Below are 19936 nucleotides of genomic sequence, written 5' to 3'. Positions count from 1 at the left end.
TCCACAGAGATGCTGGCCCATGTGGACTCCAATCCTTTGCACAGTTGTGTCAAATTGGCTGGATGTCCTTTGGGTAGTGGACCATTCTTGTTACACACAGGAAAATGTTGAGTGTGAAAAATACAGCCGCGTTGCAGTTCTTGACACACTCAAACCTGTGCACCTGGCACCTACTACCATACCCAGTTCAAAGGCACTTCAATCCTTTGTCTTGCCAATGGCACACATACACAATCCATGTCTCAATTGTCTCAAGGTTTACAATTCCTTCTTAAACCTGTCTACTCCCCTTCATCTACACTGATTGAAGTGGATTTAACAAGTGACATCAATAAGGGATCATAGCTTTCACCTGGATTCACCTGGTCAGTCTGTCATGGAAAGGCCATAAAGGGCAGACATACTTAATTCATCAAACTTGAAGGCTCAAAGCTATACATTAGCATCTGTATACAATATTAGCACTTTATGGGCAATAAACACAGGCGCAATCAAATTAGCACCCAATGATGCAGGGAGACATAGTACGTACATCGAGGGTACAAAACCAGGTGAATCTAAGTGAAAGCTATGATCCCTCATAATTATTGTGTAATTTCAAATCCAAAGTTCTGGAGTACAGAGACAAATCAACAACAAAATTGTCACTGTTCCAGTAATTTTGTAGCTCATTGTATGTAGTATACCTTAGTTCATGGAGGTGTGTCTGTTCGAAAAGCGCAAACAGGACATGTCGGCGCGGTTATTGTCCCAGTTAAATGGATTTCAATACAATATCGATGTGAGTCATTCATTTGTGTGTGCTATTTCTTACAGTAGAACAAGCTAATAAATTCCAGTCTTGAGTGACCGCTTGGTGAATATTGGTCCAAGTGCAGTTTCTAAGGTAATCACTACAAGTAATCTAATCAATACAAGTAATCTGTATACAAGTGTGACACGTGTGTGGAAGGAGTCATTTTTATGGATTGGTCTTCAGAATATCACCATTTATTTCCGCATATTGATTATGAATTTATATGGACATCTAAAACTGGTGTTTTGACATGGCCATGAAGCAAAAAGCCATGACAACGGCAGGCAGCAACAGTAAAAAATTTCAATATATGCTTTAGGAATATAAATGGCACTTTTAACATGACTTTTCACCAGGATTCTACTTCATCATGTAAAAAACTACTGACTGATTTTCATGACATTAGTGAAATTGTGAAAATATATTTGTCCTGGCTATCATGACCTAACCTTATGTTACCCAAAAAATGTTTTTGATTATTATTATTTTTTACTATTTTTTTCACATTTTAAAACAGTCCATTTATATTTTTCAACGGGGCTATATATTTGGGTGAGTTTTTGTTGTTGTTGCGTGAGTAGTCTCGTTCCACTGCCAAAAATAAAATCATCTAGTCATAAAGTAATCTAGTGTTCAGAGAAATAACAACACAATGTCAAATACAGGTAGCCTAGTCAAATCCAATCACATTAACAGTTACTCTCTCGCAGGAATTCCACTAAAGGTCCGTATGAGGCCAAACCTAGCTTCTACTTATTCCATTTGCTCAATAATTGATTAATGGTTACAAAAAAGTAAGGTCATAGAGACACATACCAGTTCTACTGGTAGTACGGTTACTACCAGCCGTACTACACCTGCTCCTGTCGACGACACAAGTTATTCTTCTTCCACGAGCACATCCAATGCTAGCATCAGTAATTATACATTTGTTGTTAGCCCAGCTAACATGGACACTGACAGTTGTGAATCTGATGCTGCCGAAGAGCTACTGCCCCCTTACCCGGGAAAGCACCGAACAACAGACAGGGACGTTGGACCATATAAGAGGCGTAAATATGAGGAGAACTACATTGATTTGGGGTTCACTTATATTGCGAGTAGTGCCTTTCCTCAGCCACAGTCTGTTATATGTGCATAAATGCACATAAATGCTCTGACCTAACATAATCGTTTGGTTTGCTTTCGTCGTAAAGCCTTTTTGAAATCGGACACTGTGGCTGGATTTACAACAAGTGTATATTTAAAATGGTGTAAAATACATGTATGTTTGAGGAATTTTAATTATGGTATTTCTGTTGTTTTGAATTTGGCGCCCTGCAGTTTCACTGGCTGTTGTTGAGGTGAGACGCTACCATCCCACATACCTTAGAGCGGTTAATGCAACCGCTGTGTCAGATTTCAAAAAAGCTTTACCCGAAAAAGCAAACCATGCAATAATCTGAGCACAGCGCTCAGACAACAAAACAAGCCATACAGATATCCGCCATATTGTGGAGTCAACAGAAGTCAGAAATAGCATTATAAATATTCACTTACCTTTGATGCTCTTCATCAGAATGCACTCCCAGGAATCCCAGTACCACAATAAATGTTTGATTTGTTCAATAAAGTCCATATTTTATGTCCAAATACCTCCTTTTTTGTTTGCGCGTTTAGTACACAATCCAAACTCACGAGGCGCGGGCAAGTGCAGGCGAAAGTTCAGATAAAGTCATATTACAGTTCGTAGAAACATGTCAAACGAAGTATAGAATCAATCTTTAGAATGTTTTTATCATAAATCTTCAATATGTTTCAACCGGAGAATTCCTTTGTCTGTAGAAATGCGATGGAACGCAGCTAACTCTCCCGTGAGCACACGTGATCAGCTCTTGGCACTCTGCCAGACCCCTGACTCAATCAGCTCTCATTCCCCCCTCCTTCACAGTAAAAGCATCAAACAAGGTTCTAAAGACTGTTGACATCTAGTGGAAGCCTTAGGAAGTGCAATATGACCCCATAGACACTGTATAATCGATAGGTAATGACTTGAAAAACTACAAACCTCAGATTTCCCACTTCCTGGTTGAATTTTTTCTCAGGTTTTTGCCTGCCATATGAGTTCTGTTATACTCACATCATTCAAACAGTTTTAGAAACGTCAGAGTGTTTTCTATCCAAATCTACTAATTTTATGCATATTTTAGCTTTTAGGACTGAGTAGCAGGCAGTTTACTCTGGGCACCTTTTTATCCAAGCCACTCAATACTCCCCCCCCCCCCCCCCCCCCAGTCCCAAAGAAATTAATTCTTTCTGCTGCTGCGGATATGGCTGGGACAATGCTGGGGGAAAAGGCCAAAAAAACTATACAGACAATTCCTTCATCAAACAACACTTTCACGATGCATCAGTGACATGGCAGGAGATGTTTTGAAACAATTACTGCTTCGCATACAAGACAGTGAATGATATGCGTTACAGCTGGATGACTCAACAGACGTGGCTGGCCTGGCACAGCTCCTGGTATATGTCCGTTACGTTTATGGGGGGTAATTAAGAAAGACATCCTCTTCAGCAAACCACTAGAAACCAGGACAACAGGAGAGGATCTTTAAAATATATTTTTTGAAAATGGTTAACTTTGTAAAAGCAAGGCCCCTGAACTCTCGTGTATTTTCTGCACTATGCAATGATATGGGCAGTGACCATATAACCAGCGCACTTCTGTATGTTGTAAAAGCGTTACCAAGGGGCATAGTATTGACACGTTTTTCTTTCAATTGAGAGACGACCTTAAAGTTTTCTTTACTGACCATAATTTTCACTTGTCTGACCGCTTGCATGATGACAAGTTTCTTACACGACTGGCCTATCTGGGTGATGTTTTTTCTCGCCTGAATAATCTGAATCTAGGATTACAGGCACTCTCCACAACTATTCAATGTGTGGGACAAAATTGAGGCTATGATTAAGAAGTTGGAGCTCTTCTCTGTCTACATTAACAAGGACAACACACAGGTATTTCCATCATTGTATGCTTTTTTTGTGTGCAAATGAACTCAAGCTTACGGACAATGTCAAATGATATAGCAAAGCATCTGAGTGAGTTGGGTGCTCAATTACGCAGGTACTTCCCCGAAATGGATAACACAAACAACTGGATTCGTTATCCCTTTCATGCCCTGCCTCCAGTCCATTTACCAATATCTGAACAAGAGAGCCTCATCGAAATTGCAACAAGCGGTTCTGTGAAAATTGAATTTAATCAGAAGCCACTGCCAGATTTTTGGTTTGGGCTGCGCTCAGAGTATCCTGCCTTGGCAAATCGCACTGTTAAGACACTGATGCCCTTTGCAAACACGTACCTATGTGAGAGTGGATTCTCAGCCCTCACTAGCATGATATCTAAATACAGGCACAGTGTGTGGGAAATTATTTAAGACTGACTCTCCAATACAACCCAACATTGCAGATATATGTGCATAATTTCAACCACACCCTTCTCATTAACCCGTGGTGAGGTATTCACAATTTTCGATGAACAAATACAGTTGTATATGTAAGATGGCTAAATAAAGAGCAAAACTGTTGATTATTATTATTATATTATTATGTGACCTGGTCCTATAAGAGCACTTTGTCACTTTCCACGAGCCGAGTTGTGACAAAAACACACACTCATTCTTATGTTTAATAAATGTATCGTATAGTGTGTGTGTGTGTGGCAGGCTTACAATGATGGCAAAAAACAACATTTGAGAGTGCGCTGACCCTGGTGCTAGAGGGGGTACGCAGCTGGAGGTTGAATGTTTGAATGGGTACGGGACTATAACAAGTTTGGGAACCACTGCTATAGGTGATAATAGAATATTATAAAGTTAGCCTGAAGCATTATGTTCAAATGAGCTCACTCTTAAATTGGTATATGACAATGCCTTGGGGGAAACTAAACATGAAAATGCTCCTTAATGGATTAACATGCATTAACACTGATTGGACACATCATGTACCATAGGGAAAATACACTGAGGTTTAACCTCTTCAAAATTCTATCTCATAGGTCTGGGAGAGCGTCTGTGATAGATGCATTTTAATGAGGCCAGGTTAATAAATGCAGAGGAGATTAAACATTCCACCTGCTGTGCTACTGACGGCTACAATGTGAGCTGGCAGATTCAGGCCAGTCCCTGGAGTCTGAGACATGGAGGAAGGGGAGATCTCATCACTGCCTGATCACTCACATGGATGAACATACAGTTTGGTTAAGCACCACCGTACGCTGTGATTGGCTTAGCTAATAGCCCATAAACACTCTTGATTACACAAAGTCGTCGGTGGAGTTTAGTGGAATGATTAAAGGCACCACTGAGATGGCATAACAATTATGTCGATAATTCCTTTGAAGGAGTTGAGGAGAAATGATAAAAGTTGACTCACTTTCAAAAAGTCAACCGTCAATCTTTTTCAAGCCAAGTTAACAGGGTGTTGAGATGTGAGTGCAGAAAGCTGTGTTTTTGAGTTTGTAAAAATAACATTAACGATTGTGCCATGCGGAAGACTCCTGTCATGACGTGGCCCTTTCTGGGTATAGATCGTGGCATACCTCTCTCGCTCCCCTAGACCCAGATTCTGTTATCTCAGGTTGTAAATTCCTGCAGGAGACTCTCTCCTCCTGGCCATGCAGTATATATAGAGAGAGAGATTCACAGTAGAACAAAGGAACTTCTTCTTCATCACAGAACTTGAGAACTGAACAATATCCATGTTTTGGAGAATGGGTAAACGGTCGGTGGAGAAGCCAGCTACGACCCGGTCCGTTTTGTTTCATGTTTGTGACCTCATGAAAGACAATACATCCACATTACCATAACTCTGTTAATACAGGTGCCTCCATTATGAGGTTTGCGTCTAATCATTGTATAAAACGAATGAGTAAAGATTCAACTATTTATGTTATGGGTCATGTTAACCCTTTTTTTTTTTTTTTTTTTAGGGGTGGATCAGCTTAGTATTGCGGAAAGAATGTTGCTTCCAATGTAATTGTCTGCATCATTTCCATTCCCCCATATTTTTTTGGGTAAATATATATATCCATACACGTATGCATACATATACACATATATACATACACATACCTATATAGGCATACATACTTTTTTAAAGAATATGCCTTTATTATTATTCCCCGCGACCCTACCACCAATACCCCAATTGGAGTAAACTTATAAACACTTCTGCTTTTACCTTCAATTTCTACATCTTATACCTATCTTACAGACACAGTCCACTTTACAATAATTCTCTCTTATTTGTTCTTAGTCCTTCCTCTATTTCTGTTGTCAATCCAATTTTATTTCCACTTGTAACTGTGCTATTTCACAAAAGCTCCGCACCGATACACATTTCACAGATCCCGTATGCCCTATATTGTTTATCTTGTTATTAGTCCCACCCTTCAGCTCCACCCAACCCCTCCCATCTATCTTCCAACATCATCCATTTCGGATTTCTATTTGCCATACATTTCTCAACTGTGCTGTGATGCTTCACAAAAGACCTGAACCTTCCTATTCTCATAGCTTCTACAGATTGTAAATTAAAAATAAACATCTTTGCCAAAATAATTATTATATTATTGATTGATTGACTATGGCTTTTCAAATCCCCCAGTATTGCTATCTGTAGCGTTAGTTTTAGGCAAATGTTGCAATTCTTCAGCCATTCCTGGACCTGTGACCAAAAACGAGCTACATATGGACAATACCAAAATAAATGATCTAATGACTCTGCCTCCTCACAACAGAATCTGCAGAGCTGGGAAGATTGTATACCCCATTTATATAACATTCTATTAGTTGCAAGAATTTTGTACAGTAATTTATATTGAAAAATTCGAAGTTTTGAATCCGGCGTTGTTTTGCGTATCAATTCATAAACCATGTGCCATGGAATGGGTACATCGAAAATCTCTTCCCAACTATTTTGCAATTTGTATGGCACAGCTGTTAGTTTTTTGGTCCTTAAATGAAATTGGTATATGTTTTTATTTATCACACTTTTCTTTAACCATTTTTGTTCTTTAATACAGGGCCGACATACAAGTTCCTTACTTTTTTCCCCTTCTACTTGCCTCTTCCATTTTTGTGGTAATGCTGCAATTAATTGGTTGTAATTTTGGGTAGAGCAGACTTTTCCATATGTCTGTGTTAGCTGCATGTGTGACATAACTCCACCAGTCCTATTTATGATATCATTCACAAAAATTATACCTTTTTTAAACATTTCTTCGATAAATACAGTTTTTTTATCAATTATTATATTTGAATTTAACCACAATATTTGTTGTACTATTTGTTCCGTCCTTTCAGGTGGATTAAACTGAAATTGCAACCAACTTTCTAAGGCTTGTTTAAAGAATAAGGATATTTTGGAGATCATTTCCTTTTCAAACAACCGAAAATGAGCAGGTGTAATCTGAATGAAGGGAAAAAGGCCCTTCTTGAACATAGGATGAGACATTCGTACCAGTTTACTAGAGAACCAGTTTGGATTTAAGTATAACTTTTGTATGACCGATGCCTTAATATGCTTTAATATTTAATAATTTCTGCCCTCCGAATTCATATTCGTTATATAAATAGGCCCTTTTAATTTTATCTGGCAGGTCACAATTTAAAAAACAGGTCACTAGGTGTAGGCAAAACCATAAGCAAATAGGTAAACTGTGATATGACTAAAGAGTTAATTAGGGTGATTTTTCCACAAATAGACAGGTATTTTCCTTTCCATGGTAGCAAGAGCTTATCTATTTTTGCTAACTTTCTATAAAAATTTATTGGAGTGAGATCATTTCTTTCTTTTGGGATTTTTATACCGAGTATGTCCACATCTCCGTCAGACCATTTAATTGGTAAACTACATGGCAATATAAAATGTGTATTTTTTAGTGATCCAATACGTAATATGGTACATTTATCATAATTTGGTTTTAATCCAGAGAGGATAGCAAAGGTATCTAGATCCTCTATGAGGCCCTGGAGAGACTCTAGTTGTGGTTTTAAAAGAAAACATGAATCATCAGCGTACAATGACACCTTAGTTTTTAAGCCATGGATTTCTAATCCTTTAATATTAATGTTTGATCTAATTTTAACAGCTAACATTTCGATGGCAATAATAAATAGATATGCCGATAGTGGACAACCTTGTTTTACTCCTCTAGATAGTTTAAAACTTTCTGAGATGTAGCCATTATTTACTATTTTACACCTAGGGTTACTATACATCATTTTAACCCATTTTATAAGAGATTCCCCAAAATTGAAATATTCTAGGCATTTATATATAAACTCCAGTCGTACTTTATCAAAAGCCTTTTCAAAATCAGCTATGAAAACCAGGCCTGGTGTCCCCGATATCTCATAGTGTTCTATTGTTTCCAGTACTTGCCTTATATTATCTCCAATGTATCGTCCATGTAAAAAACCTGTCTGATTAGGATGAATAATATCTGACAAAACTTTTTTTATTCTATGCGCCAAGCATTTTGCTAGGATTTTTGCATCACAACACTGAAGTGTAAGAGGTCTCCAATTTTTTAATTGGACTGGATCTTTATATATACCACTTGGGTCCTGTTTCAGTAATAACGATATCAGACCTTCTTGTTGTGTGTCTGATAATCTACCATTTATATAGGAGTGGTTAAAACAAGTTAATAATGGTCCTTTGAGTATATCAAAAAACGTTTTGTATACTTCCACTGGTATGCCATCCAGCCCTGGAGTTTTCCCATCTTTAAAGGCCCCAATTGCAACAAGCAGTTCCTCCTCTGTAATTTGGCCTTCACATGAGTCTTTCTGTTCAGATGTTAATTTTACATTATTAATAGGAAAAAAATCCATACAATTAGTTTCAGTTAGTGGAGATGGAGGAGCCTGAAACGAAAACATATTCTTAAAGTTCTTTACTTCCTCTTTCAAAATATCATTTGGTGAATCATGCGTGACTCCATCATTTGTCACAAGTTTTAATACATTTTTTTTTGGTAGCATTTCTATATTGAAGATTGAAAAAGAATTTGGTGCATTTTTCCCCATATTCCATCCAGTTCGCTTTATTTTTATAATATATTACACTGGATCTTTCTTGAATAAGTTCCTCCATTTCTTTTTGTTTTTCCTCTAAATTATTCTGTGCCTCTATGGTACCGTTTTTATTGCTATCTAACTGTACTGTTAGTCCTTCAATTTCCTTTGTTAATATGGACTCTTTTGATCTAAATTGCTTTTGTTTTATAGATGAGTACTGAATTGCATGGCCTCTAAAGGCACACTTAAAAGTGTCTGTCACGATCGTGTGGCGGATTGACGGACCAAAATGCAGCTTTTGGAAAATAAGCCATCTTCTTTTATTAACACAACACGAAGATGAACACGACACAAAAACACTTTAACAAAACAACAAAACGACCGTGAAGCTACAAACGTTGTGCACAAACATACAGGCTACAAACGTTCTTACATAGACAATTACCCACAACCAATGAGAGCCTATGGCTACCCTAAATAAGGCTCCCAATCAGAGACAACCGAAATCAGCTGTCTCTAATTGGGAACTCATTCAGGTAACCATAGACTCTCCTAGATAACTAACCAACATAGACAACGCTAGACATATACACTCAACACAAAACCATCTACTACACCCCATAACCCCTTTACCAAATAAACACCCAAAACCAACAAAACATAAACATTCCCCATGTCACACCCTGACCTAACTAAAATAATAAAGAAAACAAAGAATAATAAGGCCAGGGCGTGACATAACCCCCCCCTTGAGGCGCGAACTCCGGGCGCACCATACACAGTCTAGGGGAGGGTCTGGGTGGGCTCCCCTCCACGGTGGCGGCTCCGGCTCTGGTCGTAGTCCCCACGTCACCACAGTACCTAACCACCTCCTAGGCTTCCTCCAAACGACCCCCCTCCACATTAACCCCATTGCATTAAGGGGGAGTTCCGGACTAAGGGACAGCTCCGGACTAAGGACCAGTACCAGGGTAAGGGGCAGTACCAGGGTCAGTACCAGGATAAGGGGCAGTACCAGGGTAAGGGGCAGCACCAGGGTAAGGGGCAGCACCAGGGTAAGGGGCAGCACCAGGGTAAGGGGCAGCTCCAGGGTAAGGGGCAGCTCCGGACTGAGGAATGGCAGCTCCGGACTGAGGGACTGCAGCTCCGGACTGAGGGACTGCAGCTCCGGACTGAGGGACGGCCCATGGCTGGCTGACAGATCTGGCTGCTCATGGCTGGCTAACGGATCTGGCTGCTCATGGCTGGCTGACGGATCTGGCTGCTCATGGCTGGCTGACGGATCTGGCTGCTCATGGCTGGCTGACGGATCTGGCTGCTCATGGCTGGCTGACGGATCTGGCTGCTCATGGCTAGCTGACGGATCTGGCTGCTCATGGCTAGCTGACGGATCTGGCTGCTCATGGCTAGCTGACGGATCTGGCTGCTCATGGCTAGCTGACGGATCTGGCTGCTCATGGCTAGCTGACGGATCTGGCTGCTCATGGCTAGCTGACGGATCTGGCTGCTCATGGCTAGCTGACGGATCTGGCTGCTCATGGCTAGCTGACGGATCTGGCTGCTCATGGCTAGCTGACGGATCTGGCTGCTCATGGCTAGCTGACGGATCTGGCTGCTCATGGCTAGCTGACGGATCTGGCTGCTCATGGCTGGCTGACTGATCTGGCTGCTCCTGTCTGATTGGCGGCTCTGGCAGATCCTGTCTGGTTGGCGGCTCTGGCAGATCCTGTCTGGTTGGCGGCTCTGGCAGATCCTGTCTGACGGACGGCTCTAGCGGCTCCTGTCTGGCTGGCGGCTCCTGTCTGGCGGACGGCTCAGTGGGCTCATGGCAGACGGGCGGCTTTGCAGGCTCATGGCAGACGGGCGGCTTTGCAGGCTCATTGCAGACGGATGGCTCAGATGGCGCTGGGGAGACGGATGGCTCAGATGGCGCTGGGGAGACGGATGGCTCAGATGGCGCTGGGGAGACGAGCAGTTCAGTCAACGCTGTGCAGACGGCAGACTCCTGTCGGCTGAGGCGCACTGTAGGCCTGGTGCGTGGTGCCGGGACTGGTGGCACCGGGCTGGGGACACGCATCTCAGGGCTAGTGCGGGGAGCAGCCACAGGAGGCTTGGTGCGTGGTTTAGACACTGGTGGTAAAGGGCTGGAGACACGCACCATATAGCTAGTGCGTGGAGGAGGCACTGGTGGTACTGGATTGGGGCGGGGAGGTGGCGCCGGAAATACCGGACCGTGCAGGCGTACTGGCTCCCTTGAACGCCGAGCCTGCCCAACCTTACCTGGTTCTATGCTCCCCGTCGCCTGACCAGTGCGGGGAGGTGGAATAACCCGCACCGGCCTATGTAGGCGAACCGGGGACACCATGCGTAAGGCTGGTGCCATGTACGCCGGCCCGAGAAGACGCACTGGTGACCAGATACGTTGGGCCGGCTTCATGACATACGGCTCAACGCTCAGTCTAGCCCGGCCGATACGTGGAGCTGAAATGTACCGCACCGGGCTATGCACGCGTACAGGAGACACCGTGCGCTCTACTGCGTAACACGGTGTCTGCCCGTACTCCCGCTCTCCACGGTAAGTACAGGGAGTAGGCGCAGGTTTCCTACCTGACTTCGCCACACTCCCTTTAAGGCCCCCCCCAAGAAATTTTTGGGTTGTACTCACGGGTCTCCAGCCTTGTCTCCGTGCTGCCTCCTCATATCGCCTCCTCTCGGCTTTCGCTGCCTCCAGCTCTTCACGAGGGAGGCGATATTCTCCAGGTTGATCCCAAGGTCCATCTCTTTCCAATTCGTCCTCCCAACTCCAGAGATCCTGTGTAGGTAGGTCCTGTTGCCGCCTTCCATGCCGCTTGGTCCTATGGTGAGTAATTCTGTCACGATCGTGTGGCGGATTGACGGACCAAAATGCAGCTTTTGGAAAATAAGCCATCTTCTTTTATTAACACAACACGAACACGACACAAAAACACTTTAACAAAACAACAAAACCACCGTGAAGCTACAAACGTTCTTACATAGACAATTACCCACAACCAATGAGAGCCTATGGCTACCCTAAATAAGGCTCCCAATCAGAGACAACCGAAATCAGCTGTCTCTAATTGGGAACTCATTCAGGTAACCATAGACTCTCCTAGATAACTAACCAACATAGACAACGCTAGACATATACACTCAACACAAAACCATCTACTACACCCCATAACCCCTTTACCAAATAAACACCCAAAACCAACAAAACATAAACATTCCCCATGTCACACCCTGACCTAACTAAAATAATAAAGAAAACAAAGAATAATAAGGCCAGGGCGTGACAGTGTCCCATACAATAAGGGGATCTGCTGTACCTATGTTATGTCTGAAAAAGTCAGTTATAAAATCTTCTGTCCTAGTTCTAAACAATTTATCATCTAGTAGACTTTGATTAAATTTCCAATATCCTCGCCCACGTGGAAATTCTGTAAGAGAAATATATATGCCAATTATGTGATGATCCGACCGCATTCTATCCCCTATCAACACTTTTTTAACTTTTGGTGCCAGAGAGAATGGAATAAGAAAGTAGTCAAGACGACTAGCTTGATTCAGCCTCCGCCATGTATATCTCACTAAATCAGGGTATTTAAGTCTCCATATATCCACTAATTCCAATATATCCATGACATTCATGATTTCCTTAAGTGCCTGAGGGTGATAATTTGTAGTGTGATTTCCTTTCCGGTCTATAGAGCTATTTAAGACCGTATTAAAATCTCCCATTATAATAATAGAGTCTAGTGTTGCTTGTGGAGTTGATAAGTTCTTATATATATTTTCAAAGAAGCTTGGATCATCATTATTCGGACCGTATAGGTTAACAAGCCATATTTGTTTATTGTCCAATAACATATTTAAAATAATCCATCTACCTTGAGGATCTGTTTGGACAATTTGCACATTTGGATCAAAATTATTGTTAATTAAGATCATCACCCCTTTTGAATTTCTTTGCCCATGGGAGAAATATATTTTGCCCACCCAGTTCTTTTTCCACAAAACTTCATCTAAAACTGTTGAATGGGTTTCCTGTAAACAATAAATATTATAATCCTTCTCTTTTAGCCAGGTAAATACTGATCGTCTTTTCTTATTATCTGCTAAGCCATTACAATTGTAACTGGCTATACTTATTTCACCACTTACCATGAGACACACCTTTCATTCTTTTAATCAGAATATATTTTGTAAACGTACTATTAAAAAGTAACATAATGATTGAGTGTCTATATAGTTGTACCATGATATTTGCATTTCTACTAAGTAAACCTCCAATTGGTCCCTACTATTCCACCCGCTAAAAGGCCTCATCTCGAGATGGCTTGTCATCCCAATGCCCGGCAGACCACCCTCGACCCCCTGTATCCCATAGCCCTGAACCGACTGGGATCCATTCTTTGAAAAGAGCATACAGTTCCATTTACCGAATTGAAGTAAATCAATTGCCATATGCATTTCCATTGCCGTCACCTCGATTTGTATTATATATAGCTGTGGATCATCCTCTATTGTACCTTACATCTTTTACTTCTTCTTTCGCAACAGTTGTGGGATACACACATACACACTCAGCCCTTACCCCCACACAACCATAAGCTCACTTTCTCAACAGTTGCACCATCCCAGAGCCCAACTCAAGATGGGTCATGATTTCCAAATGCCATTGCAGTTGCAGCTGCATGAGAAGGCCTGCAAGACCGCGCAAAAAAATAAGCAAAAATTGAAAGTTATTTACCATTGTCATATCCTAGATAATGGCCGTCAAATGTACACCCTATTCCTGAAAAAAACACCCACAATACGGCCACCAGTCATGACCATGTCCCCACGCATCTCCATGCAGTCCGACCTTGATTCTGTGCCACCAGGGCCACAATAATATACCCCCTCTCTGAATGTCCGAGTGTGACCCCCTCCCCATGGGTTACTGCAGCTAGTGTTGCCAGCACTGCCACTGCCTGGGTGGGGGTACCCCACCGGAATCCCCACCGGCTAGGTACAAGGTCGTCAAGGTTCTCATTAGCAGCTTTGAGAAATTCCTTGTATATTTTCCTCTCCCTTTAGGGGGCTTTGGCTTTGCAGGACCAACCCTGCCAAGCAGGCTCAGAATCTTGAGGGGGCAGTGCTGCTCTTGGTCTCTGACCTCATTTTAGCTGCATATAGACCGCTTACAGCGAGCACATAAAACAGTTAGGGACTTCTCCTTAATATCTGGGTCATTCAGGTGGGTGTCTAGGGTATAGGGCCATAGACAGTACCATTAAAATAGGATAATAATTAGATATAATTTATTAAGATAAAAAAAATGTAGTTTTCCATGATAGGACAATAAATAAATAAGACGTATAATTCATTATAAAAGTATATCCATCATCTGAACAACATTGAAAGCCCTCTCATACCCGGCTCACAGCAATACATTGGCTCTGGGATATGCAACCATTTCATTACTCACTCACTCAACTTTCCAAACATAACAAATAAGATAAAAAATAAAATAAACACAAACCATACCATCCACACATACTGTGCCTTCTGTTTATTTAGTTTTTATCTTCACTGTGTAAAAATAGTGTTTGTGTGTTCAATTAGTTATGTGTGAAGATTTATAAAAAAGCTATATTTTTTGTTGTATTGTTACAATCAGTAACCGGGCTTGAATTGTGTTTATTTTCCTCGTCTATGAGAATTTTGTAAATTTTAAAATAACCATGGAGTAGTCTTTGTGTCTCTGAACAACTGGTTATCAATATATAGTTTATCAACGACGAGAGCTACTCGTTTCGCTTTTAATCTGTTTTCTTTGAAAATTGGATACAGAACTTTGCGCCGTTCTGCAATTTCTTTCGGAAACTGATCATTCATGCCAATTTTGGTCCCAGCAAGTCTTTTACCTAGGCTTTTAACCATTATTTTATCTTTAAATGAAGCAAATTTTGCAACGATTGGGCGTTCGTACCTCTGCCCTCTCTGTCATGTTAACCCTTTTAATGAAAGAGAATTGTATTCCCTTTGAAGTTTAACTAAGTCATTGACCCGCCCACGTGAGCACAGACATGATCTGGCATCATGGGACAGCCTTTTCTACTTTTACGAATAAAACCCCCACCTGAAGAAATCCTCTTCAGACCACACGTACCTCGGTCAGCTGAGGGGTCGAAGGTTGAGTAGAGACCACAAAAACCTCAGTATAAGGTAAGGTTGTAATGGTTGTTGAACTCCTAACCATACCACGTGGAGCATTGGCTACACGGGTGGAAATGGTTCAACTCTGAGACTATCGATCCCGACAGAATAAGAGCAAATCTTTGATACTAATTACTAGTCTGCAGATAGAAATTATGTCAACCTGACATGCGAAGATCGACAACCGCCGAAACATTTATTCTATAAGAACATTTCTGAATGGTACTCTGAAGTATCCATTCAAACCACGAAAGACTCCAGGGAAGCAGAAAGACGATTGGATGAACTTTCCAACAGAAAGACGGACGATTTCAATGGAGATCACGAAGACACACTGAGCGCAAATATATATTGATTGCAATTATTCCCGAATGAATGAGCGTTCATGTGCAAAGGATTAGCATTTCAATTAATATAATTATCAACTGTGTATTGACTCTTTTGTAATTCCCGCCCTTCTCAGTCCATACCCACTTCCCTTTGTCCACCAAGCCGTCAAATCGGCATAGCCCACTATGGAACCTCCCTTATCATTTCCTTGTAACCATATCTACTGTGTTGTTTGTTTCTGTGATTATTTAGTTAGTTAGTAAATAAATTATTAAGACAATTGGTGTATGGATGATTCATAGTAAAGGCTGGGTTCGTGCAGATAACCAACAATTTACGACGTTTGGAATGAGAATAATTTATTAATTGGAAGACTAATTGATCAGATAATAAAATATCTGTATATTATATTAGGAAAATTATAACTTTGTCATCAGAAGACTTTCCTTGGTGCCCCGACTTCCTAGTTAATTACATTTACATGATTCGTTTAATCACGTAATAATAATTAGAGAGAATTTATTTGATAAAATAACAGTCTTCACTTTAATGATGCCAAAGACACAACACTCCTTTGACTTCAGCTGTTCTGCCTCCGGCTGTTCCTCTTCCGTTTTTTCATACCGATTGAAAGGCATTGTACATACATCAAGCTAGGAAAGTTCAGTGAATACTGTAAGTAAAATGATTGCAGTTTTTCCTTTCACCCTTTTGACTTGGCCATGTCAAACTGATCATATTATTCTATTGTGTTCCCCTTTTAGCCAATATTTAGTAAAAATGTACAAAATGTCTGTCAATTCTTATTCATGCAGGAGGTAATCTATTATGATTATATCTGTGTGTTCATTACCTCACCCTAAAATCAATAAGATCATCATGTGCCACAGACATTTCGAGTTCCATTATTGGGTGCATAATTCTACATGTGTTTTTCAGCTGCTCATGAATAAAAGAGAGATTTGCATCTTGGAGGTGTGGTTTGATGTGGGTGTGTTATGTTTATTATATCGTACCCTGGCATTTATTGCTGATTGTCCCTCGAGTTGCGATAGCATCATCTCACCCTCAAAATAGTCCGAATTAATCTAAAATAAGTGAAGAAATCTGTCATTAATTTCGTTTTTCCAGACAAGGTCTTAGTTGCGCAATTCCACATCTCGCTAAGGTGTTGGTGCAGTATTTGTCAAGTATTTGTTTTTGCATAAAAAATATCTAGTTAATTAGTGCACTGCAGACAGTATCTGCTGTTGTGTGGGATTGATTTCGAAGAACAGAGCTGCCAACTCTCACGCATTGACCGTGAGACACAAACATTTGACCCTCTTCTCACGCTCTCAAGGCATGCCTCATGTCTCACGCATTGAAAAGTATTGTTTTATTTTTCAAATTAGTCCATTGTATCGTCAGCATGTTAACTTTTCAACTGTGCTCCAAATTGTTTTGAAATCGGAGCATCTGCGCCTGCAATTTAACCTTTCACGCCTCACTACCCCGGGTCCGGGAGCACCCCCCACCCCCCCCACACTGAGTAGCATCGCTAACATAGCGTCACAATTAAATAGTAGCATCTAAATATCATTAAATCACAAGTCCAAGACACCTAATGAAAGATACAGATCTTGTGAATAAAGCCACCATTTCAGATTTTTTAAATGTTTTACAGGGAAGACAAAATATGTAAATCTATTAGCTAACCACGTTAGCAAAAGACACCATTTTTCTTTGTCCACCATTTTTTCTCTCCACCCGTAGCTATCACCAATTCGGCCAAATAAAGATATTGATAGCCACTAACCAAGAAAAAACCTCAGATGACAGTCTGATAACATATTTATGGTATAGGATAGGTTTTGTTAGAAAAATGTGCATATTTCAGGTATAAATCATAGTTTACAATTGCACCCACCATCACAACTCGACTAGAAAAAATACAGAGCAACGTGTATTACCTAATTACTAATCATAAAACATTTCGTAAAAATACACAGCGTACACTAATTGAAAGACACAGATCCTGTGAATCCAGACAATATTTCAGATTTTCTAAGTGTCTTACAGCGAAAACACAATAAATCGTTATATTAGCATACCACATGTGCAAACGTTACCAGAGCATTGATTCTAGCCAAAGAGAGCGATAACGTAATCATCGCCAAAATATATAAATTTTTTCACTAACCTTCTCAGAATTCTTCCGATGACACTCCTGTAACATCATATTACAACATACATATAGAGTTTGTTCGAAAATGTGCATATTTAGCCACAAAAAAACGTGGTTAGACAATGAGAAAAGTAGCCCAGCTGGTCAGAAAATGTCGTGCGCCATATTAGACAGTGATCTAGTCTTATACATAAATACTCATAAACTTGACAAAAAAATACAGGGTGGACAGCGATTGATAGACAATTTAATTCTTAATACAATCGCTGAATTACATTTTTTTAATTATCCTTACTTTTCAATACAGGTTGCGCCAAGCGAAGCTATAACAAACAAAATGGCGGCATAAGCGTTTAACATTTTTCGACAGAAACACGATTTATCATAATAAATTGTTCTTACTATGAGCTGTTCTTCCATCAGAATCTTGGGCAATGAATCCTTTCTTGGGTCTAATCGTCTTTTGGTCGAAAGCTGTCCTCTTGCCATGTGGAAATGCCCACTAACGTTCGGCATGAACTAGAAAAGTGCCCAGCGGTTCAAAGTGTCTCAGAAAGCAATGCCTCAAAATCGCACTAAACGGATATAAATTGCTATAAAACGGTTCAAATTAACTACCTTATGATGTTGTTAACACCTATAACGAGTAAAAACATGACCGGAGAAATATTACTGGCTAAACAACAGGTTGGAAGGAGGCGAGTCCGATGTCCTTCGTGCGTCAGGCGCAGGCAGCCAAAGGAAGTTACTTCCGGTATTTGGTGATTTATAGAGGCACTGATTGCGCAATCGACTCCATTCAAAGCGTCATCACGTACTGACATCCAGGGGAAGACGTAAGAAGTGTCTGTTTCTCCATAGCATTTACACGGACCTTTAAACCGACCTGGGATCAGGGGCCAAGATGTCTGAAATCTGACTCCCTGTCATGAAAAGTGCTGTAGAATGAGTTCTGTTCCACTCAGAGACATAATTCAAACGGCTATAGAAACTAGAGAGTGTTTTCTATCCAATAATAATAATAATATGCATATTGTACGAGCAAGAATTGAGTACTAGGCAGTTTAATCTGTAGAGCAAATTATGCTAATGCGAAACAGCACCCCCTATATTCGCAAGAAGTTAACATAACGCGCGGAACCTCAATCATTGTCCCCCACGGCGCTGTGAACCACGGCATATGATTGGGCTAGTTATCTAAGGGATCAAGAAGATTGGATACATGTTTTAAAGGAACGCCCCTCAAGATTAGGGTCAAGTTGAATGGAGAGAAAACAATCTCACTGAGTGCATAAAACTGTACAAAGAGCAACACGGTAGCGCTGTTTTATTTGCAATGTTGTCAACAAAATTTGGTTGCTGTTACTCCCGTCCCTATTGCAGAATGCAGCCTTTTGGCAACATGTACTGAAGTCGATTTAATCCACACTTGCTTTAGTCCCCCCTACAGTATGTTTTAGCAGGGACGTTTGGTAGGGAGACCTGATTTGTAACTTTGAAAATGCTTTGTCAAACAAATTGTGAGTTTGATTCTAGAGGGGGGACAATTCATAGAAAAATACATTTGGTTGGGGTGTAGGAGCAGATTTATGTAATTTTGGGATATTATAACTGGATTTACAGATGTATTTACAGATGGCATACAAGTTTGATATTATTAAGGCACATGAAAGTTCACATTTTCCAGAAGGCATTTCTGTCCAAAAACGCATTTTGATGAAAACATTTTTTTTACATTCAAACGGCTCTCCTGTGAAGTAGTGACTTGCGACATACGCCTGGATTTCTGAATCGCGTCACATATTAGAATACTTAACATTTTATCTCCCAAAAAAGTTATACTGTGGATATAGATACTTTTGTACCTGTTTCCTCCAGCATCTTCACACGGTCCTTTGCTGTTGTTCTGGGATTGATTTGCACTTTACGCAGCAAAGTACGTTCATCTCTAGGAGACAGAACGCGTCTCATTCCTGAGCGGTCTAATGGATGCGTGTTCCCGTGGTGTTTCTACTTGCATTCTATTGTTTGTACAGATGAACATGGTACCTTCAGGCATTTGGAAATTGCTTCCAAGGATGAACCAGACTTGTGGAAATCTACATTATTTTTTTTTTTTCCCCATGATGTCAGGCAAAGAGGCACTGAGTTTGAAGGTAGGCCTTGAAATACATCCACAGGTACACTTCCAATTGACTCAAATTATGTCAATTAGCCTACCAGAAGCTTCTAAAGAGATGACATAATTTTCTGGAATTTTCCAAGCTGTTTAAAGGCACAGTCAACTTAGTGTATGTAAACTTCTGACCCACTGGAATTGTGATACATTGAATTATAAGTGAAATA

This window comes from Salvelinus fontinalis, chromosome 29 (assembly GCF_029448725.1).
Source record: "Salvelinus fontinalis isolate EN_2023a chromosome 29, ASM2944872v1, whole genome shotgun sequence".
In the NCBI taxonomy this organism is placed as follows: domain Eukaryota; kingdom Metazoa; phylum Chordata; class Actinopteri; order Salmoniformes; family Salmonidae; genus Salvelinus; species Salvelinus fontinalis.
This window is presented reverse-complemented; position numbering follows the sequence as displayed.